Below are 23,523 nucleotides of genomic sequence, written 5' to 3'. Positions count from 1 at the left end.
GTGTGTTCTGCATTAGTGATAGGATCCTAAGGGGTTGTATGACCATCTGGCTGTTGGTGATTGGATCTTAAGGTGTTGGGCCTCTTAGCATGCCAGAATTTGCCTTCATTCCCATCTTTTTCTTTTCTTAGTAGGGGCTTCTGGGGAACTGGGTATAGAATCTCATTCTCTAGCTACTTCCTGCAGGAAGGGGGCACAGATTCTGGAGTTGGTGAGGCCATTGCTGTAGAGTTGGGGAAGGGCAAGCATCTTGAGATGATTCGTGATGTCGTCATACCTGGTTTTGTTATTCTTTGTGAGAAGGCCTTGATAGTCCTGGAGGAGTAACTGTTTGACAGTATGGTTAGAAATTTTCAAAATTTGATTTTGAATGAATTTTTGGAATAGGTTAATGAAGCAGGGAAGGAAAAGGAGAATTATAATAATAAAGGTAATAGGGGCTAGGATGGGAAGGAGCCAATTCAAGTGATAAGGGAATGGATTGTCAGGGGAGCTTTCTAGAAGTTTGGAGGCTCATTCACGGAGGCATTTTGCACCATCCCTGATGGTACTGGAATGGTTGGTGTAGAAGCAGCATTGTTCTTGGAGTAGGGCATATATGCTGCCTTGGGCAGCTGTAAGGAGGTCTAGACCTCTGCGATTCTGGGGAACAACTGAGGCTAGAGAGTATACTTGATCTTGTAGGTGTCTTAAATGGTTAGAGACTTCTTTTAACCATTTTGTGAGTTACCTTGATACTTTAGCAAATTCTGAAAGAGATAGTCCTAGAAGTCCAATTCCTGTTCTGGTACCCGCGATTATTCCTAGGGTAGCAATTAGGGGAACTAATTGTACAATATGGTACACTCTGATGTGGTTTATATGGGACACAGGAATGGGTAAGTCAGGTGTGGCTAAGGGTGGGAGTAAGGAGACTTAAAGTACAAGTCCCGGTCCAGTTGGTTGGCAAGCAGACATATGCTCTATCTCTGCATACCCAAAAGATGCCTGTTTCCAAGGATAGACAATCTATGAGGTCAAAGCAGGATAAGAGGAGGAGATCTGGGGGTGGTTTGGGGAGTAAATGTTGGACTGCCTGAAATTTATGCCATATTTGAACAGAGGAGCTTAATGCTGCAACTGTTAAAGGGGATAGAGGTGGGGCTGGTTGTATCTTGGCTGAACTTTCTTGGCTGAGAGCTGTATATTTTTGGTTTAAGAAGATTCTACCTTTGGGCATGTCGAAGTTTTTGCATTCTTGGTTTCCCCTATGAGCTAGGGTAGCGTCCTTTAGGGGGTCTTTTCCTCTGTCTTGGCAATATTGGGATGTGGTGGCATTTAGACTGCCTTGGAAAGAGTGATATCCAGGGACTCTTAAGAGAGCTCCCAGGTGGTTAGTATTGTGGTAGTTTGATGGTGGAAGGAGTTGGAGGAAGTGTTTGCAGAGGGAAGGATCTAGAGAGCCTACTGGAATATAGTGGTCTTGCTGGGCTCGAGAAATGCATAAGGGGGCAGGATGGGTCATGTGAAGTTTACTTTGGGATGGGCTGATAATGGCTCGTTGGGGAAGTTGGTGGGCTTTCAAGGTTTGTCTAATGCTTTTTAGTCCTCCTGGTAGTCTGATGTCAGATCCCTCAGCTAGGGCTGTGCCTCTGGGGTTAGCTGTTTCAGTGAAGTGAAGTTCTGTTGAGGTATTGATCCAGGATGTTAAGGGAACAGGGGTTACTGAGTCTGCTAACTGAGAAAGGTGAAGACAGACCCAGGAAGGGGGTTGGATAGTTCCATTAAAGATTTGGATGATTTGGACTGTGTGAGAGATTGTTTGATTGAGGTATGTGGGAAGGGTTTGAGCCTTAGGGTTAGAGATTGAGTGAGTAAGTGTTATTAAGAGAATAAGGCTTGAAGTAATAGAATGCATGAGGAAAAGGTAGCAATCTCATTTGGGGAGAAGTCTGAAAGGGTTCCCTGCAGCCATAAATCTTGAATTATTATATGTAAGGTGGTAGAGAATGAGTACTGGGGAAGTTCTAATAAGATGGCTAGGGAATGAGCAGAGTTATGCAAGTTTGGGCTCATAGGAAATGAGTACAATTATGTAGGTATTGTACTTGTCCTTTTATATCTTCTGGGGTGTGGTGTTCGGGGATGGCTGGGAGAGATGTAGGCCGAGATGAAAACTAAATTTGGAGAAGTCCTGTTTGGGTTGTAGAGTATATTACTGGAGGATTTGTAGTCTGTGGACTTGAAGGTGTAGGTGGTCCCATTGGGATGGAGGAGTAGGAATCTGTGGAAGATTCAGAGGAAGGGAGAGAGGATGAGATAAAGGGTTTTATATGGGAGTTGTGGGTGCAGTGAGGAAATTTTGTAAGTTTGACTGCAGTAGGAGTGGATAGGACCACTTGATAGGGTTCCTACCATTTGAGAGTTAGGGGTGATGATACCTGGTTAGGAGAAGAGAGGAGGACTGAATCTCCAGGTTGATAAAACGTAGGAGAGGGTGGGTCATGACGTTTTGGCATGTAGAGGTCAGCAAGGGACCATAGTAGAGAGTGGATGTGTTGGAGTAACGGGGATATAACATGAGAAGAAAGAGTGGGGGTTTCAGAGTTAAGATCTGGTGAAAGCATAGGGAGGCCATACATAAGCTTGAAAGGAGAAAGTGAAGTGGGCTTTTAAGGCAGATCGTGGAATTGTAGCAGAGCTAAAAGGAGAAGCTTTGTCCAGTTGAGATGGAGTTCTATGGATAGTTTGGTAAGGATAGATTTAAGAGTTCAGTTGGTTCTCTCCACCTTACCTGAGGATTGTGGGTGGTATGGGATATGGAAATGCCAGGGGATATTAAGAGCTTTAGCGCTTGTCTGGGAAGCTTGGGAGATAAATTCAGGGCCATTGTCTGATTGTAAGGAAGTAGGTACTCCGAAACGGGGGATGATCTCTGATAACACAATGGTGGAGACTATCTGAGCTCATTTGTTAGTTGTAGGAAAGGCTTCAACCCAACTTAAAAATGTGTCTACCAGTACCAGAAGGTATCAGTAGCTCTTTACTGAGGGCATATTTGTGAAGTCCATCTGCCAGTCGGCCCCAGGAATGAGACCCCGTGCTTGATGAGTGGAAAAGGAGGGAGGTCGAGAAGGTGAATTAAGATTAACCTTTTGGCAGATTTCACGTGAGGTGGTAAGTGTTTTTAGAAAGGTAATGTCTGAAGAGGAGAGAGGTAGGTGGGTTTTTAGAAAGTGTTGTAAAAATTGGAGTTTAGGATGAAATAGATTGTGTAGATAGGAGAGTATGGCTTTAGTAGAAGGTGATTTAGAGTCAGCAGCAGAGGGGTCATTAGGCGTAGAAGTGAGAGCACATATTATAGAAATCATTGCTGCCCATCTGGCTGCTTTGTCTGCTCTTTTATTTCCCTGAGTGATGAAAGATTGATCTGATTGATGAGAGTGGCAGTGTACTAGGCCTATGGTAGTTGGTAGGTATGAGGCCTCTATAAGTTGTATGATGTAGTTAGCATTGGTAATGGAGCTGCCCTTGGTATTGAGGAGGCCTCTTTCTTTCCAGATTGCTGCATGGGAAAGTAAGATATGGAAGGCATAATTGGAATAATTGTAGATGGTAACTGAAGATCCCTGTGCTAAGGTAAAAGCATGGGTGAGGGCAATTAATTCTGCCTGTTTGTTTGTGGTGTTAGAGGGAAGGAGCTTTGCCTCAATGGTTTGATCAAGGGAAACAATGGCATATCTGGCTCAATGGATGCCCTCATGGATAAAAGAACTACCATCAGTGAACCAAGTATGTGTAGTCTGAGGGAGAGTTCCCTCCTGGGTATGAGAAGGACAGGGTAGTAACTCATCTAGAATTTGTAGGCAGCTATGAGAGTCAGGGGAAGATTCTATTTTTTCCTGTGATTTGGTAGGAAATGGGAGAAGAGTAGAAGGATTGAGGGGACAGCAGACTTCAAATTTGATGGCACTATCCTCGATCAGAGCAACTTGAAGTGACAGAATCCTACAAGGGGCAAGAGTTTGTAAGCCCTTGTAGGTGAGGACTTCAGAAAGATTGTGAGGGGAAAGAACAGTGGTGGGTGATCTAAAAGTGAGTTTCTTTGATTTTTGGATGAGGATGGCAGCTGCAGCCAGTGTTTGCAGACAGTGGACCCATCCCCGAATGGTGGGGTACAGCCATTTTGAAAGATAAGTGATGGGGGCAAAGGAGAGCCCTAGCCTGTGGCCTATGACTCCCAGAGCAAATCCTTGATTTTCTGAGATTAACAGGAAGAAGGGGTATGTGAGATCAGGGAGATGGAGAGCAGGGGCTTGTAAAAGAGCTGCTTGAAGTTTATGAAAGGGCTTGGTTACAGGTGTTAGGAGAGGTTCCAAAGTGGATCCTTGGGATGCTGAATGGAGGGGAGCAGCTAGGAGGTAGGAATTGGGAATCCATGAGCGAAGAAACCCAGAGAGTCCTAGAAAGGAGAGGATTTCATCTTTTATATAGGGAACTGGTATGTTTTGAATGAGTTTCTTTCTCTCTAAGGTAATGGCTTTATGGCTGGGAGTAAGTAGAACCCCTAAGTAAGTTAGGTCAGAGATGGAAAGTTGGACTTTGGAAGGTGAGACCCAATACCTGTGTTTTGAGAGAAAGTTGAGAAGGAGAATAGTATTTTGCTGAGAGGTTTGTAAGGAGTGGCTTCATAAAAGAAGATCATCAACATATTGAAGAAGAGTAGAGCCTGAGAGAGTGAGGGATTTGAGGTCTTGTGCCAAGGCTTGTCCAAAGAGGTGGGGACTATCCCTGAAGCCTTGAGGAAGGACTGTCCAGGTTAACTGAGTAGAGGTTTGGGTGATGGGATCAGTCCATGTAAAGGGAAAAGTTCTTGAGAGTTGAGATGGAGGGGTATCGTAAAGAATGCATCTTTGAGGTCGAGGATGGAGAAGTGAGTAGAAGGGGCGGGGATAGTGGATAATGTAGTATAAGAATTAGGGACTACTGGATGGATTGGAATAACAGCTGCATTGATAATCCTTTAATCTTGAACTAGCCTATAAATGCCATTTAGTTTTTTGACAGCCAGTATTGGGGCATTGTAAGGGGAATTGGCTGGTCTCAAAAGGTCCTTTCGTAGGAGCTCTTGGATGATGGGTTGTAAACTCAATAGGCTTTTGAGAGATAAGGAGTATTGAGATTGTGAAGGGAAGGTGGTAGTGGCATTGAATTTGATGGTTATGGGTGGGCAGGTGGTGATGGAGGAGGTAAGGTATCCTAAACTATGGGGTAAACTTGGAAAAGGGTAAGGGAAAAGGCAAGAGAGGTGGGTCTACTGTGGTTTGGAGAGCAAGTAGAAAACGGATTGAAGGTGAGTTGAAGTTGAGGCATGGGCAAAGGGTAAAGGTGATGGAGGACTGTAGCTTAGACAATAGATCCCTTCCCATAAGGGGAACTGGACAACAGGGAATTTCTAAAAAGGAATGAGAGAGAGCAACGCCCTTAAAGAGGCAATGAAGCATGGGATTTTGTAAAGGCTGACAGTGTATGCCCTCTACCCCGACTATAGAGGACTGTGAAAGGGAGGTGGGCCCCCAGAACTGCTTCAGGACTGAGTAAGTAGCTCTGGTGTCTAATAGGAAGGATATGGGCTTGCCTGCTACCACAATAATCACCCTGTGCTCCCACAAAGTAGGAGCCGGTTGTGGGAGTCCTGCGCCCCCCAAGTCATCAGTGGCCAGACCTAGAAGGTCTATAGGTCGGTTGTCAGAGCTTGGTGACCTGGCACCTCTCGGTGTGTGAGGACAGTCAACAGCACAATGTCCCTCCTGATGGCATTTTGGACATGGATCAGGGAGCTTCTGGCGATTTTGGCAAGCTCTATTCCAATGTCCCAATAGGCCACATTTAAAACATGGACCAGGAGGTCCTCTTGGTTGTTTCTTGAGAAGCAGTGTTACACCAGTGGTTGAGGCAGGCTGGAAGGCCTTAGCCATCATTTGGTATTTTTGTTTACCCGCTTTATCATCTCTTACACTGCATACCTTGAAGGTACTGCCATGTTGGGACGCTCCAGGAGAAAAAGTAAGTCATAAGTAGTTGTCTCCCATCTGGGGTCTCAGGGTCTAAATTGGTATATACTGTAGAAGGGCTTTAGTAAGACAGTCTAGGAATATGGAGGGATTTTCATTTTTATCTTGGAGAATTTCTTGGAGTTTCTCATAATTGATAACTTTATTGCCTGACCTCTTGAGACCCTCCATGAGACAAGTGATAAATTGATCTCAGCTAATGAGTCCCCCAGGGGTGTTGTAATCCCACTTGGTGTCTTGATCGGGAACTGCCTCAGCACTGATAGGGTGAGCAGGTGTGGTTTGGTGGACCTCATCGGCATAAGTTTTAGTCTGTTCCCAGACTTGTGCTCCTTGGAGAGGATCATGTGTACATCATGAAAGGTTAGATCATACAATTGGATCAGGTACTGGAACTCCTTTATATAAGTGGCTGGGTTGGAGGTGAAGGAGCCCAATCTCTTCTCTATTTGAGACAGGTCAGAGAGGGAAAAAGGAGCATGGACCCAAAAAACACCTTCTGTGCCTGCTACCTCTCATAGTGGGGCTATGACTTGGGTATGAGAGTGAATAACTGGGGGACTTGGTAGGGGATCTCAGCATGGAAGGGGGACTGGATGCGATTGAGGAGGTGGCGTTGTTATGCTGCCACCAATGGGAGCTTGTGGTGGGAGACCTGGGGGGTGTTGACAGGGAGGAGGCTGGGCAGTTTCCATGGTGGCACCAGGCAGATCAGGTGACTGAGGAGGAGGAGGAGAAGGAGGAGGTGCCATGGGGATTTGGGGTCGGTAGTGTGGGGGTTTGTCAGTGGGGTCAAAGTAAGAGAATGTAGTGGGATCTGGTTTGTCAGAGGGTGACGACTTTAAGGCGAGTAGTAGGTGTTTAGGATTGCAGGGCAGACAGAGAGAGGGCTTGGTTCAGAGACAGGAGAAAGCCTGGATATATGGAATCATTTTCCACTTGCCTGTACACTCACAGAAGTTTTATAAATCTCAGAGAATATTAGGATCTAAAGAGCCATTGAGTGGCCACTTGGACTGATTATCTAGAGAATATTGTGGCCAGACTTCATTACAGTAACAAATAAGTTTGAAAGGTTTGAGGTTGGGAGTAAGGGAATGGGGTTTGAAATTATCGAGTAAACATCCCAATGGTGAGTCTATGGGGATGGAAGGGCTAATTCCCATGGTGAGAATGAGACAGTTGACAGATTGCAAAGGCACCCCAGAGTGATAAGGAAAGGTTGAGGAGAAGACTGAACATGGCTAGGGGGTCTTCACCACGTCTAACTGGGTGGTCAATGTGAAAAATGCCGAGGAGGCTTGGTACCTGGTACCAGGAGTTTATGAGCGATAAAGGGAGACCGGGCATCAGTAAATGAGGATTCTCACCATGGGGAGGAAGAGAAGTGTCAACTATGGGAATCAACCGTGGATGTGAAGGCTGTGGGTGGGGGTCCTCTGTCCTGGAGGAGACCACAGGGGTGCCAGATGCTCAATGGTCACTTCCCGGGTTCCACAGGGGCATTTAAGTCGACCCTGAAGGCAATCTTACCAAATTGAAGGCCAGTGTTGTGCAGGAGATTGAGCGACTGGGGAGATGGGAGGTGGGTCTGTGAAGGAGGATCAGGGAGTGAGGGCTCCCAAGGCAGCTAAAATTCCTGGAGGAGGAACAAAATCAATGGGAGAGCCTCAATTCGAGTCACGGCACCATTAAAAGGTTATCTTGGAGCCAAGATGGCGGCGTGAGTAGAGCAGTGGAAATCTCCTCCCAAAAACACATAGAGCTATGAAAATATAACAAAGAAAAATCTTCCTAAAATAGAGACCACAGGACACAGGACAACATCCAGACCACATCCACACCTGCAAGAACCCAGCGCCTTGTGAAGGGGGACCGGTGGGCGGGTGCCTGAGACCGGCACTTGAGGACAGAGGAAATCGCGCGTTTTTCCCCTTTTTTTTTTCTCTTTTCTGCGAGTGCTTTTTGGAAGCCTAAAAGGGACAGGGACCCCGGTGCTAGGGAGGCAGGGCGGCGGGACTGGTGAGCGGGTGTCTGGGACCGGCACCTGAGGACAAAGAATATCCCGCATTTTTCCCTGTGGGACCGGTGGGTGGGTGCCTGAGACCAGCACCTGAGGACGGAAGAAATCGCGCGTTTTTCCCCTTTTTTTTCTCTCTTTTTGCCGAGTGCTTTTTGGAAGCCTTGAAGGGACAGGGACCCCGGTGCTAGGGAGGCAGGGCGGCGGGACTGGTGAGCGGGTGCGTGGGACCAGTGCCTGAGGACAAAGAATATTGAGCGTTCCTTCCCTGCGGGACCGGTGGATGGGTGCTTTTTGGAAGCCTTGAAAGGACAGGGACCCTGGTGCTAGGGAGACAGGGCAGCAGGACCAGTGACCGGGTGCCTGGGACCGGCACCTGAGGACAAAAAAAAAAAAAAAAAAAATCGCTTGTTTTTTCCTTTTTTTTCCTTTTTTTTTTTCTCTTTGTTTCTGTTCCCTCTCTCATTGTTGCTGCTGTTGTTTTGGTTTGGAGAGTGCTTTTTGGAAATCTTAAAGGGGCAGGACAGGTCACTTAGACCAGAAGCAGGGAATCTGGGGATCTCTGGGCACTCTAACCCCCTGGGCAGCAGGGAGCACAGAGGCCCCTTACGGAGATAAATAGTCTCCTGGCTGCTCCCCCTCCAACGGGGCTCCACCATTTTGGAGGAACAGCCCCAGCCAGGCCACGCCCACAGCAACAGCGGAGATAAACCCCATAGCAACTGGGCAGGAAGCAGAACCCCTGTCTGCGCACAGCTGCCCAGCACAAGCCACTAGAGGTCGCTATTCTCCCAGGAAAAGGCTACAAACCAACAAGAAGGGAAGCTCTGCCAGCGGTCACTTGTACCAGCTCTGCAAACTGTCTCCATCACCATGAAAAGGCAAAACTACAGGCAGACAAAGATCACAGAGACAACACCTGAGAAGGAGACAGACCTAACTAGTCTTCCTGAAAAAGAATTCAAAATAAAAATCATGAACATGCTGACAGAGATGCAGAAAAAAATGCAAGAGCAATGGGATGAGATGCAGAGAAAAATGCAAGAGCAGTGGGATGAAGTGCGGAAGGAGATCACAGATGTCAGGAAAGAGATCACAGAAGTGAAACAATCCCTGGAAGGATTTATAAGCAGAATGGATAAGATGCAAGAGGCCATTGAAGGAATAGAAGCCAGAGAACAGGAACGTATAGAAGCTGACATAGAGAGAGATAAAAGGATCTCCAGGAATGAAACAACACTAAGAGAAATATGTGACCAATACAAAAGGAAAAACATTCGTATTATAGGGATACCAGAAGAGGAAGAAAGAGGAAAAGGGATAGAAAGTGTCTTTGAAGAAATAATTGCTGAAAACTTCCCCAAACTGGGGGAGGAAATAATCGAACAGACCATGGAATTATACAGAACCCCCAACAGAAAGGATCCAAGGAGGACAACACCAAGACACATAATAATTAAAATGGCAAGGATCAAGGACAAGGAAAGAGTTTTAAAGGCAGCTAGAGAGAAAAAGGTCACCTATAAAGGAAAACCCATCAGGCTAACATCAGACTTCTCAACAGAAACCCTACAGGCCAGAAGAGAATGGCATGATATACTTAATGCAATGAAACAGAAGGGCCTTGAACCAAGGATACTGTATCCAGCACGACTATCATTTAAATATGATGGTGGGATCAAACAATTCCCAGACAAGCAAAAGCTGAGGGAATTTGCTTCCCACAAACCACCTCTACAGGGCATCCTACAGGGACTGCTCTAGATGGGAGCACCCCTAAAAAGAGCACAGAACAAAACACACAACATATGAAGAATGGAGGAGGAGGAATAAGAAGGGAGAGAAGAAAAGAATCTCCAGACAGTGTATATAACAGCTCAATAAGCGAGCTAAGTTAGGCAGTAAGATACTAAAGAAGCTAACCTTGAACCTTTGGTAACCACGAATCTAAAGCCTGCAATGGCAATAAGTACATATCTTTCAATAGTCACCCTAAATGTAAATGGACTTAATGCACCAATCAAAAGACATAGAGTAATAGAATGGATAAAAAAGCAAGACCCATCTATATGCTGCTTATAAGAAACTCACCTTAAACCCAAAGATAAGCATAGACTAAAAGTCAAGGGATGGAAAAACATATTTCAGGCAAACAACAGTGAGAAGAAAGCAGGGGTTGCAGTACTAATATCAGACAAAATAGACTTCAAAACAAAGAAAGTAACAAGAGATAAAGAAGGCCACTACATAATGATAAAGGGCTTAGTCCAACAAGAGGATATAACCATTCTAAATATATATGCACCCAATACAGGAGCACCAGCATATGTGAAGCAAATACTAACAGAACTAAAGAGGGAAATAGACTGCAATACATTCATTGTAGGAGACTTCAACACACCACTCACCCCAAAGGATAGATCCACCGGGCAGAAAATAAGTAAAGACACACAGGCACTGAACAACACACTAGAACAGATGGACCTAATAGACATCTATAGAACTTTACATCCAAAAGCAACAGGATATACATTCTTCTCAAGTGCACATGGAACATTCTCCAGAATAGACCACATACTAGCTCACAAAAAGAGCCTCAGTAAATTCCACAATATTGAAATTCTACCAACCAATTTTTCAGACCACAAAGGTATGAAAGTAGAAATAAATTCTACAAAGAAAACAAAAAGGCTCACAAACACATGGAGGCTTAACAACATGCTACTAAATAATCAATGGATCAATGAACAAATCAAAATAGAGATCAAGGAATATATAGAAACAAATGACAACAACAACACTAAGCCCCAGCTTCTGTGGGATGCAGCGAAAGCAGTCTTAAGAGGAAAGTATATAGCAATCCAGGCACACTTGAAGAAGGAAGAACAATCCCAAATGAATAGTCTAACATCACAACTATTAAAACTGGAAAAAGAAGAACAAATGAGGCCTAAAGTCAGCAGAAGGAGGGACATAATAAAGATCAGAGAAGAAATAAACAAAATTGAGAAGAATAAAACAATAGCAAAAATCAACGAAACCAAGAGCTGGTTCTTTGAGAAAATAAACAAAATAGATAAGCCTCTAGCCCAACTTATTAAGAGAAAAAGAGAGTCAACACAAATCAACATAATCAGAAATGAGAATGGAAAAATCACGACAGACTCCACAGAAATACAAAGAATTATTAAAGACTACTATGAAAACCTATATGCCAACAAGCTGGAAAACCTAGAAGAAATGGACAACTTCCTAGAAAAATACAACATCCCAAGACTGACCAAGGAAGAAACACAAAAGTTAAACAAACCAATTACAAGCAAAGAAATTGAAACGGTAATCAAAAAACTACCCAAGAACAAAACCCCGGGGCCGGACGGATTTACCTCGGAATTTTATCAGACACACAGAGAAGACATAATACCCATTCTCCTTAAAGTGTTCCACAAAATAGAAGAAGAGGGAATACTCCCAAACTCATTCTATGAAGCCAACATCACCCTAATACCAAAACCAGGAAAAGACCCCACCAAAAAAGAAAATTACAGACCAATATCCCTGATGAATGTAGATGCAAAAATACTCAATAAAATATTAGCAAACAGAATTCAACAGTATATCAAAAGGATCATACACCATGACCAAGTGGGGTTCATCCCAGGGATGCAAGGATGGTACAACATTCGAAAATCCATCAACATCATCCACCACATCAACAAAAAGAAAGACAAAAACCACATGATCATCTCCATAGATGCTGAAAAAGCATTTGACAAAATTCAACATCCATTCATGATAAAAACTCTCAGCAAAATGGGAATAGAGGGCAAGTACCTCAACATAATAAAGGCCATATATGATAAACCCACAGCCAGCATTATACTGAACAGCGAGAAGCTGAAAGCATTTCCACTGAGATCGGGAACCAGACAGGGATGCCCACTCTCCCCACTGTTATTTAACATAGTACTGGAGGTCCTAGCCACGGCAATCAGACAAAACAAAGAAATACAAGGAATCCAGATTGGTAAAGAAGAAGTTAAACTGTCACTATTTGCAGATGATATGATACTGTACATAAAAAACCCTAAAGACTCCACTCCAAAACTACTAGAACTGATATCGGAATACAGCAAAGTTGCAGGATACAAAATCAACACACAGAAATCTGTAGCTTTCCTATACACTAACAACGAATCAATAGAAAGAGAAATCAGGAAAACAATTCCATTCACCATTGCATCAAAAAGAATAAAATACCTAGGAATAAACCTAACCAAGGAAGTGAAAGACTTATACTCTGAAAACTACAAGTCACTCTTAAGAGAAATTAAAGGGGACACTAATAAATGGAAACTCATCCCATGCTCATGGCTAGGAAGAATTAATATCGTCAAAATGGCCATCCTGCCGAAAGCAATATACAAATTTGATGCAATCCCTCTCAAATTACCAGCAACATTCTTCAATGAATTGGAACAAATAATTCAAAAATTCATATGGAAACACCAAAGACCCCGAATAGCCAAAGCAATCCTGAAAAAGAAGAATAAAGTAGGGGGGATCTCACTCCCCAACTTCAAGCTCTACAACAAAGCCATAGTAATCAAGACAATTTGGTACTGGCACAAGAACAGAGCCACAGACCAGTGGAACAGATTAGAGACCCCAGAAATTAACCCAAACATATATGGTCAATTAATATTTGATAAAGGAGCCATGGACATACAATGGCAAAATGACAGTCTCTTCAACAGATGGTGCTGGCAAAACTGGACAGCTACATGTAGGAGAATGAAACTGGACCATTGTCTAACCCCATATACAAAGGTAAACTCAAAATGGATCAAAGACCTGAATGTAAGTCACGAAACCATTAAACTCTTGGAAAAAAACATAGGCAAAAACCTCTTAGATATAAACATGAGTGATCTCTTCTTGAACATATCTCCCCGGGCAAGGAAAACAACAGCAAAAATGAGCAAGTGGGACTACATTAAGCTGAAAAGCTTCTGTACAGCGAAAGACACCATCAATAGAACAAAAAGGAACCCTACAGTATGGGAGAATATATTTGAAAATGACAGATCTGATAAAGGCTTGACGTCCAGAATATATAAAGAGCTCACACGCCTCAACAAACAAAAAACAAATAACCCAATTAAAAAATGGGCAGAGGAACTGAACAGACAGTTCTCCAAAAAAGAAATACAGATGGCCAAGAGACACATGAAAAGATGCTCCACATCGCTAATTATCAGAGAAATGCAAATTAAAACTACAATGAGGTATCACCTCACACCAGTAAGGATAGCTGCCATCCAAAAGACAAACAACAACAAATGTTGGCGAGGCTGTGGAGAAAGGGGAACCCTCCTACACTGCTGGTGGGAATGTAAATTAGTTCAACCATTGTGGAAAGCAGTATGGAGGTGCATCAAAATGCTCAAAACAGACCTACCATTTGACCCAGGAATTCCACTCCTAGGAATTTACCCTAAGAACGCAGCAATCAAGTTTGAGAAAGACAGATGCACTCCTATGTTTATCGCAGCACTATTTACAATAGCCAAGAATTGGAAGCAACCTAAATGTCCATCGGTAGATGAATGGATAAAGAAGATGTGGTACATATACACAATGGAATACTACTCAGCCATAAGAAGTGGAAAAATCCAACCATTTGCAGCAACATGGATGGAGCTGGAGAGTATTATGCTCAGTGAAATAAGCCAAGCGGAGAAAGAGAAATACCAAATGATTTCACTCATCTGAGGAGTATAGGAACAAAGGAAAAACTGAAGGAACAAAACAGCAGCAGAATTACAGAACCCAAAAATGGACTAACAGGTACCAAAGGGAAAGGAACTGGGGAGGATGGGTGGGCAGGGAGGGATAAGGGGGGGGAAGAAGAAGGGGGGTATTAAGATTAGCATGCATGGGGGGGAGGGAGAAAGGGGAGGGTGGGCTGCACAACACAGAGAGGACAAGTAGTGACTCTACCACATTTTGCTAAGCTGATGGACAGTAACCGTAATGTGGTTGTTAGGGGGGACCTGATATAGGGGAGAGCATAGTAAACATAGTATTCTTCAGGTAAGTGTAGATTAAAAATTTAAAAAAAAAAGGAAAGAAAGAAAGAAAAGGGGGATTACTCCTTAACAGGATAAAACTATTGGTAAATCAAAAATCAACGCATGCTTTAAATATCCTTAATGTTGATCACTTAAAGGGTGTCAGATGATCAGCTATGGAGGTACTCTTTTCTGATAATATTCCTTTCTCTTAATTAAAAAAAAAAAAAAAAAGCAGTTACTGTGTGCTGACCTCCAATGTGTTCTGCACAGTGGTATAGAGGGCATGTCAAAGTGTGGGCAAAGGGTCTGTTTGTTTCTACGCAGAAGATCAAGGCCTAGCTTGGATACCCAGAAAATGAACTAAGATACGATATGAGGAGGAGCTTCCGGCATCAGCACTCTCTGGAGGACTCGTGCCGGGGGATGATCATCAAAAAGCCTCCACAGGGATCCGGACGATGCTGCGGTTGTGGCTGCATCCAGCCCACCGTCTCCTGGACTTGCCATAAGAAGGAGGAGGGAGATGTCTAGGCTGGCATGTGCATACAGTGAGACAACGAATTTGACTGGATCTGTACTGTTGGAACTCAACCAGGAGTTGGGAGGGGTGCAAGTTGTAGCACCCCAAAATCTCATGACTATAGACTATCTATGGTTAAAAGAACATATGGGATGTGAACAGATCCCAGAAATGGGCTGCTTTAATTTGTCTGATGGTTCAAGTACAGTTGAACAATATCCATCATATCATAGATAAATTTTCACAAATGCCTAGGGTGCCTAAATGGTTTTCTTGGCTTCACTGGAGATGGCTGGTAATTATAGATTTGCTTTGTTTATGTCACCGTATTCCTATTATGTTAATATGTGTGTGCAAATTAGTTAGTAGTTTAAAACCTATACATACTTAAGGTACTATACAAGAAGATATGTCAAAGAAATAATCAATCCTCCCAAGTTTCCTTCATATGCTACATCTATAGCTTTTCTTCTTCCTTCCTAATTACAAACCTTAAATAGAATTCGTGCCTCATATCGAATTTACCGAGTATCATAATTCCTCCAGGTGGTAAAGATACCTCGAGACAAGTGCTGGGCATAGAAGCCACAGGGCATAAATCTGCAAAGAAGTAAAAAGCTAACCTTTGCAAACAATATGGCTTCTCTCTCACTTACCAACTTTACATTTCCCTGTATGGCCCCGGAAGATGACTGGTTAGCCAGAGACGGGTAAGATTCCTCAAGGGAGGAACAACCTAAGACAGGCACAGTCGCAGGGGGGCCATCAGGTGAGAATTTGGGGATCAACAGAGGTGAGGCTCAGAACCTCACCCCCCCTGCTTTGAGAGAAATCTTCTGCATCCGTGGATGTCTTGCTGCCCTTGTCTAGCCTGGATTAATACTTAGTCCATAGGCACACACCTGATCATCTGATCATCTATATTTGCCTTCTTACAGCACTAAACTATGTTTTCTACCTTTATCTTGCATCTACCTACCACTTCAGCATTTTATTAAAAATAAAAAAAATAATAATAATAGGAGAAATGTGGGATCAACATATAAATCAAGTACAAAAATCAAATGAATATTCATATTTGACCTGATGGTTTATAGGTCATATTGCATGATCAAAACCGAAAGTTTCTGTGATGAATGCCCTTGTACTGTTCACCATGTAAGAATTTATTCACTCTGTAAGAATTCGTTCACCATGTAAGAACTTGTTCGTTATGCTTCAGAAGATTGGAGACTGACGAGAATTAGGCTTGAGATGGATTAATGATTGTACATTGAGCATTGACCCCCCTATACTGAATTTTATTGTTGTTAACAACCATTTGATCAATAAATATGAGAGATGCCCTCTCAAAAAAAAAAAAAAATATAAAAAAAAAAAAAAAAAAAAAGGTTATCTTGCTATGACTCAGGGAGGCATGGACCCATGCAAGAGATTTTAATGGCTGAAAGAGAGAATGGCTGTCTCTAGGTGGAGAGCTGTAGCTCATGGGTGAGGAAGTGCGGTTTTAAGGAGTAGGGGTAGGGTGTGTTCTGCGTTGGTGAATGGATCTTAAGGGGTGGGGTGACCATCTGGCTATTGGTGATCTTAAGGTGTCAGGAGTCTTAGCACGACAAAATTTGCCTTCAGCCAGCATTTCTTGTTCCTTGCTTTTTGGTGTTGGCCATCCTAACTGGTGTGTGGTGATAGCTCATTGTGGTTTTAAATGGCATTACCCTGATACTGACGTGGAGCATCTTTTCATGTGCCTGTTGGCCATCTAAATTTCTTCTTTAGAGATGTGTCTTTTCATATCCTCCACCCATTTTTTTAATAGGGTTATTTGTTTTTTGGGTGTTGAAGCATTTGAGTTCTTTATATATCTTGCATGGTAACCCGTTGTCAGATATGTCATTTACAAATATATTCTCCCATATTGTAGGATGCCTTTTGTTCTGATGATGGTGTCCTTTGCTGCAAAGAAGCTTTTTAGTTTGATGTAGTCCCATGTGTTTATTTTTGCTTTTGTTTCCCTTGCCTGAGGACATGCGTTCAGGAAAGAGTTACTCATGTTTATATTCAAGAGATTTTTGCCTATGTTTTCTTCTAAGAGTTTTATGGTTTCATGACCTACATTCAGGTCTTTGATACATTTGGGTTTACTTTTGTGTATAGAGTTAGATAATAATCCAGTTTCATTCTCCAGCCTGTAGCTGTCCATTTTTGCCAACACCAGTTGTTGAAGAGGCTGTTATTTCCCTGTTGTATATCCATGGCTCCTTTATTGTATATTAATTGACCATATATGGTTGGGTTTATAGCTTGGCTCTTTAGTCTGTTCCATTGGTCTATGGGTCCATTCTTGTGCCAGTACCAAGTTGTTTTAATTCCTGTGGCTTTCCAGTAGAGCTTAAAGTGGGGGAGCATTATCTCCCCAGCTTTATTCTTCCTTCTCAGGATTGCTTTCTCTATTTGGGGTCTTTTGTGGTTCCACATGAATTTTAGAACTATTTGCTTTAGATCATTTAAGAATGCTGTTTGTATTTTGATAGGGATAGCATTGAATCTGTAGATTGCTTTAGGCAGGATGGCCATTTTGACAATATTAATTTTTCCTATCCATGAGCACTGGATGAGTTTCCATTTATTGGTATCTTCTTTAATTTCTCTCCATGAGTATCTTGTAGTTTTCAGATTATAGGTCTTTCACTTCCTTGGTTAGGTTTATTCCTAGGTATTTTATTCTTTTTGATGCAATTGTGAATGGAATTGTTTTACTGACTTCCCTTTCTTCCAGTTCATTGTTAGTGTATAGAATGCAACAGATTTCTGTGTATTGATTTTGTATGCTGTAAAGAACTGCTGAATTTAGATATTAGACCTTGTAATTCTGGACTAGATTCTTTAGGGTTTTTATGTACAGTATCATGTTATCTGTAAACAGTGACAGTTTAACTTCTTCCTTGTCAGTCTGGATGCCTTTTATGTCTTTGTATTGTCTTACTGCTGTGGCTATTACCTTCACAACTATGTTGAATAATAGTGGGGAGAGTGGGCATCCTTGTCTTGTTCCCTGTCTTAAAGGAAAAGCTTTGAGTTTCTCGCTGCTAAGTATGATGTTGGCTGTGGGTTTTTCATATATGGCCTTTATTATGTTGAGGTACTTGTCCTCTGTACACATTTTGTTGAGACTTTTTATTACGAATGAATGTTTAATTTTGTCAAATGCTTTTTCTGCATCTAAAGAGATTATAATATGGTTTTTGTCCTTTTTGTTGAGGTGGTGGATGATGTTTTTGGATTTTTGAATGTTGTACCATCCTTGCATGCCTGGAATAAATCCTAGTTGATCATGATCGATGTTTTTTATTTATGTATTTTTGAATTCGGTTTGCTAATATTTTGTTGAGTATTTTTGCATCTATGTTCATCAGGGATATTGGACTGTAATTTTCTTTTTTGTGATGTCTTTGCCTGGTTTTGGTATTAGACTATTGCTGGCCTCGTAGAATTAGTTTGGGAGTATTTCCTTCTCTTCCACCTTTTGGAAAACTTTAAGAAGGATAGATATTAGGTCCTCACTAAATGTTTGATAAAATTCAGCAGTGAAACCACCTGGTAAAAGTGTGCTGTTCTTAGGTAGCTTTTTGATTACCAATTCAACTTTCTTGCTGGTAATTGGTCTACTCAGATTTTCTTTTTTTTCCTGGGTCAGCTTTGGAAGGTTGTATTTTTCTAGAAAGTTTTCCATTAATTCTAGGTTATCCAGTTTGTTAGCATATAATTTTTATAGTGTTCTCTCATAATTCATTGTATTTCTGTGGTGTCTATAGTTATTTTTCCTTTCTCATTTCTGATTCTGTTTATTCATGTAGACTCTCTTTTTTTCTTGATAAGTCTAGCTAAGGGGGTTATCTATTTTGTGTATTTTATCAAAGAACCAGCTCCTGCTTTCATTGATTCCTTCTATTGTTTTATTCTTCTTGATTTTATTTATTTATGCTCTAATCTTTTTTATGTTCCTCCTACTGACTTTTGGTCTCATTTGTTCTTCTTTTTCTAGTTTCATTAATTATGAATTTAGAGTGTTCACATGGGATTGTTCTTCTTTCCTGAGGTAGGCCTGTATTGCGATATACTTCCCCCTTAGCATGGCCTTTGTGTGTCCCACAGATTTTGTGTTGTTGAATTATTGTTGTCCTTTGTCTCCATATATTGTGTGATCTCTGTTTGTATTTGGTCATTTATCCATTGGTTACTTAGGAGCATGTTATTAAGCTTCTGTGTTTTTGTGGGCTTTTTCATTTTCTTTGCTGAATTTATTTCTACTTTTGTACCTCTGTGGTTTGAGAAGCTGGTTGGTATAATTTCAATCTTTTTGTATTTACCAAGGCTCTTTTTGTGGCCTAGTATATGATCTATTCTTGAACATGTTCCATGTGCACTTAAGAAGAATGTGTATCCTGGTTTTTTTGGATGGAGTATTTTGTAGATGTCTGTTAGGTCCATCTGTTCTAGGTGTTGTTCAGCTCCTCTGTGTCCTTACTTATTTTATGTCTGGTTGATCTGTCCTTTGGAGTGAGTGCTGTGTTGAAGTCTCCTAAAATGAATGCATTACATTCTATTTCCCCCTTTAATTCTTTTAGTGTTTTTTCACCTACATATGTAGGTGATCCTGTGTTTGGTGCATAGATATTTATAATAGTTATATCCTCTTGTTGGACTGACTCCTTTATCATTATGTAATATCCTTCTTTGTGTCTTGTTACTTTCTTTGTTTTGAAGTCTAGTTTGTCTCATACAAATACTGCAACTTCTGCTTTTTTCTCCCTATTGGTTGCATGAAATATCTTTTTCCATCCCTTTAGTTTCAGTCTGTGTATGTCTTTGGGTTTGAAGTGAGTTTCTTGTAGGCAGCATATAGTTGGGTCTTGTTTGTTTATCCATTCAATGATTCTATGTCTTTTCATTGGTGCATTCAGAACATTTACATTTAGGGTGATTATTGATAGGCATGTACTTATTGCTATTGCAGTCTTTAGATTCGTGGTTACTAAAGGTTCAAGTGTAATTCCTTTACTATCTAACAGTCTAATTTAAATCACTTAGTATGCCATTACAAACACAACCTAAAGGTTCTTTTTTCCCCTCCTTTTTCTTCCTCCTCCATTCTTTATATATTAGGTATCATATTCTGTACTCTTAGTCTATCTCTTGATTGACTTTGTAGTTGATTTGACTTTGCATCTGCTTTGTAATTCATTGTTCTACTTTCTTTACTGTGGTTTTATTTTCCCTGGTGACAGCTATTTAGTCTTTGGAACACTATAGCAGTCCCTCCAAAATACACTGTAGATGTGGTTTGTGGGAGGCAACTCCTCAGCTTTTGCTTATCTGAAAATTGTTTAATCCATCCTTCAAATTTAAATGATAATCTTTTTGGGTAGAGTATTCCAGGTTCGAAGCATTTTTGCTTCATTGCATTAAATATATCATGCCACTCCCTTCTGGCCTGTGTGGTTTCTGTTGAGAAGTTTGATGATAGCCTGATGGGTTTTCCTTCATATGTAATCTTATTTATCTCTCTGGCTGCTTTTAAAAGTCTGTTCTTATCTTTGATCTTTGCAGTTTTGATTATTATATGTCTTGGTATTGTCTTCCTTGGGTCCCTTGTGTTGGGAGAACTGTGTACCTCCATGGCCTGAGTGACAATCTCCTTCCCCAGATTGAAGAAGTTTTCCACAATTACCTCCTCAAAGACCCTTTCTCTCCCTTTTCTCTCTCTTCTTCTCCTGGTATGCCTGTAATGCAAATATTGTTCCGTTTGGATTGGTCACACAGTTCTCTCAATATTCTTTCATTCTTAGAGATCCTTTTTTCTCTCTGTGCCTCAGTTTCTTTGTATTCCTCTTATATACTTTCTATTCCATTTACCACCTCTTCTACTACATCAAATCTACTTTTACATCCCTCCATTGTATGTTTCATTTCAGATTTAGAATTTCTTAATGATTGAATCTCCATCCTAAATTCATCCCTGAGTTCTTGAATATTTTTATGTACTTCCATGAGAATGTTTATGATTTTTATTTTGAACTCTTTCAAGAAGATTTGTGAGTTCAGTTTCTCTTGATCCTTTTTCTGGTGTTTGTAAGATTTTGGTTTGAACCAGGTTCCTTGACATTTCATATTTGTATGTGGGGCCCTTTAGTGCCTAGAAACTCCAGTCTCTGGAGCTGCTCAGTCCCTGGAGTGATATTGAGGATCGCAGGGAGTGGTTCTGGTTCCTGAGTGAAGAAAGAGCTGTTTCCTCATTTCCTGGCTGCAGCACATGCTTCCACTGTCAGAACCAATTGGCTGAGCACACAGGTGTAAGCCTCTGCTTTGCATTTGTAGCTGCCATAGTCCAGGCTTCCCTCTGGCTGGCCGGATGCCAGGGCAGGGACTGCCAGTTTGCAAGCTTGTGCAAGCAGGCCAGGATGCACAACAGTCTGCATATCACAGTGGCATGCCTCTGAGCTGAGTAGCCAGCCAGGGGGATGGAGCACCTGAAGCTCCTGAAAGTTCCCAACCTGCTGGGCATATCACTCCCAGACAACCTTGCCCACCTATACCTTCTCTTGTGCAGCAAGCTCTGTGCACACCCCACCACTTCAGCAGCTCTCTTGCTGCTAGGAAGCCTCTCAGATCACCTGCCTTCCCTTTGTCTAAGAGCAGTTGGATGTTGATCCCTGCCCTTCAAAAATGGCTGGAATCCCCGTCTCTCCAAGTATTCCACCTGTCTTAGCTTTCCAACCCCAGTAATCTCCAGAGCACTATGCAATGTAGGTTTGTGCTCCCAAAGCATATCTCCAGGGCTGAGTGTTCAGCAGTCCTAGGCTTCCACCCACTCCTGCTCTATTTCTCTTCCTCGTGTAGGTGAACTGGGGCAGGGGAAGGGCTTGGGTCCTGCTGAATCAAGACTTTAGTACGTTACCCTGTTTCATGAGGTCTGCTCTGTTCTCTAGGTGTATTGAGTCTGACACAGTCCTCTTTCTTGTTGCTCTTTTAGGATTATTTGTATTAACTATATTTTCATATTATGTGTTGTTTTGGGAGGAGTTCTCTGTCTCACCTCATGCCGCCATCTTTAATCTATGAATAGCTACTGCATTATTTACAAAAATTCTGGAATACAACTGATTCTACCAAAAGACAGTCTTCAAATATACAGATGCTCAATACATCAAGGAATGAAAATGTTTATTTAAAAGAAAGTGCTTCCTGTGCCAATATGAGTAACATTCATTATAAGACAAGCTCTTTGGTAAATGAAAAATCAGTGACTCTTCCATTTATTTGTTTACAATGAACTAAGAAAATGATTTGAGCAATTAACACAGTACATGTCATAAATAAAAAGTTCAATAAGTCATAGTTTTCAAAATGAGGAAAACCTAACACACTTTTATTTATTATTTAGTTCTGTACTGAACTACACCATTTTATTAACTTACTTTTTCACTTTCATGAATTTTAATAGTTTTTATATAAACAAAAATGAACATAAATGAATGCAAAAGTATTTTCATGAACTAGATGTGTGTCCAGAGTCTAACCATTCTGTGCCTCCAAATACATTATCCAGATGGTTTGCATACATTTGTTGCAAAATCTTGTTTTTTACATAAATTAATGTGCCAGAGAGAGAAGTTATGAGAGGAAAAAAAAACTTTTAAACCACTATCTAGTTTATTCTCTAGATTTCCCCTTCTCTAGCACCTTACTAAATGCTCTGGCCACATCTTTGTTGTGGAGGCTGTAGATAAGGCAGTTCAGCATGGGGGTGAGAATGGTGTAGAAGGCCAAAGCCATCTTGTCCTGGGTTGGGGAACGATTATAAGGGGACTGCATATATATGAACATAGCTGCTCTGTAATGCATCCCAGTGACAATAAGGTGTGAAGTTCAGGTCATGAAAGCCTTGTGCCTACCCTCCCCAGAACCTATGCAAATGACAGCCGTAATTACATGCATATAAGAGATGACAATGAGAGATAAAGGGAAGAGAAGCATTCATACACAACAGATAAAAACAAGTGTTTCAAATGTGGAGGTATCTGTGCACGAGAGATTTAGGAGTGCAGGCAAATCACAAAAGAACTGGGGTATTTCTCGGGAGCCACAATAGGAGAAGGACAAAGCAGCTACATCAACAATCCCATCAAGGGAACTAAGGATCCATGAAGAGGCAGCCATGAATCCACTGAGTTCCCAATTCATGAGATTGGGGTACTGAAGAGGGTAGAAAATGGCAACATGGAGGTCATGGGCCATGACAGCCAACAGGAAGCATTCTTCACCAAAAAGAGACACATAGAAGAATATCTGGGCTTCACATCCTGCTACAGAAATGGACTTCCTGTCAGACAAGTAGTTGAATGCCATTTTGGGTATAGTGGTGCAGATGAACATAAGGTCCATGAGGGAGAGGTGGCTGAGGAGGAAGTACATGGGCATATACAGCCACGTATCCAGGTAGATGAGCAGAATTATAATAGTGTTTGCCAAGAAAGCCACTGTAAAGATACCCACAACCAAAGAGGAAGACATGAGTGTGAATGTGAGTGAAGAGTCCCATCAGGATGAAGTCAGGGCTAAACGTGTGATTCTCCCATTTCATGATGAATATTTTCTTTATCTAGACCCACAAAAAGTTACAAAAGTTAAACATTTGGGTAGTTATTTATCCGCTGTCTACACTATGGGAGGAGGTACTGTGGTAAATGACCACACGTGAAAAGCCAGGACTGTGCAAGAGAATGAGTAGAGTGTAGTCAGGTAGCATTAGTTACTATCAAGCTGCACTTCTACCGATGTGTACATTCTCCTACA

General features: G+C 41.7%; 1 protein-coding gene and 1 pseudogene across 1 annotated transcript in view; both read right to left on the bottom strand.

Moving 5' to 3' along the window:
* Window positions 1–23,523, bottom strand: part of LOC108400704 (histone H2B type 1-L) — a 489,024-nt gene that overhangs the window by 14,044 nt on the left and 451,457 nt on the right. The window lies entirely within an intron of this gene.
* On the bottom strand, window positions 22,381–23,317 carry LOC108390956 (olfactory receptor 2M2-like; annotated as a pseudogene).

This window comes from Manis javanica, chromosome 16, assembly GCF_040802235.1.
Source record: "Manis javanica isolate MJ-LG chromosome 16, MJ_LKY, whole genome shotgun sequence".
Classification (NCBI taxonomy): Eukaryota; Metazoa; Chordata; class Mammalia; order Pholidota; family Manidae; genus Manis; species Manis javanica.
The sequence above is the reverse complement of the archived record's forward strand: the minus strand, read 5'-3'. Positions and strand labels throughout refer to the sequence as shown.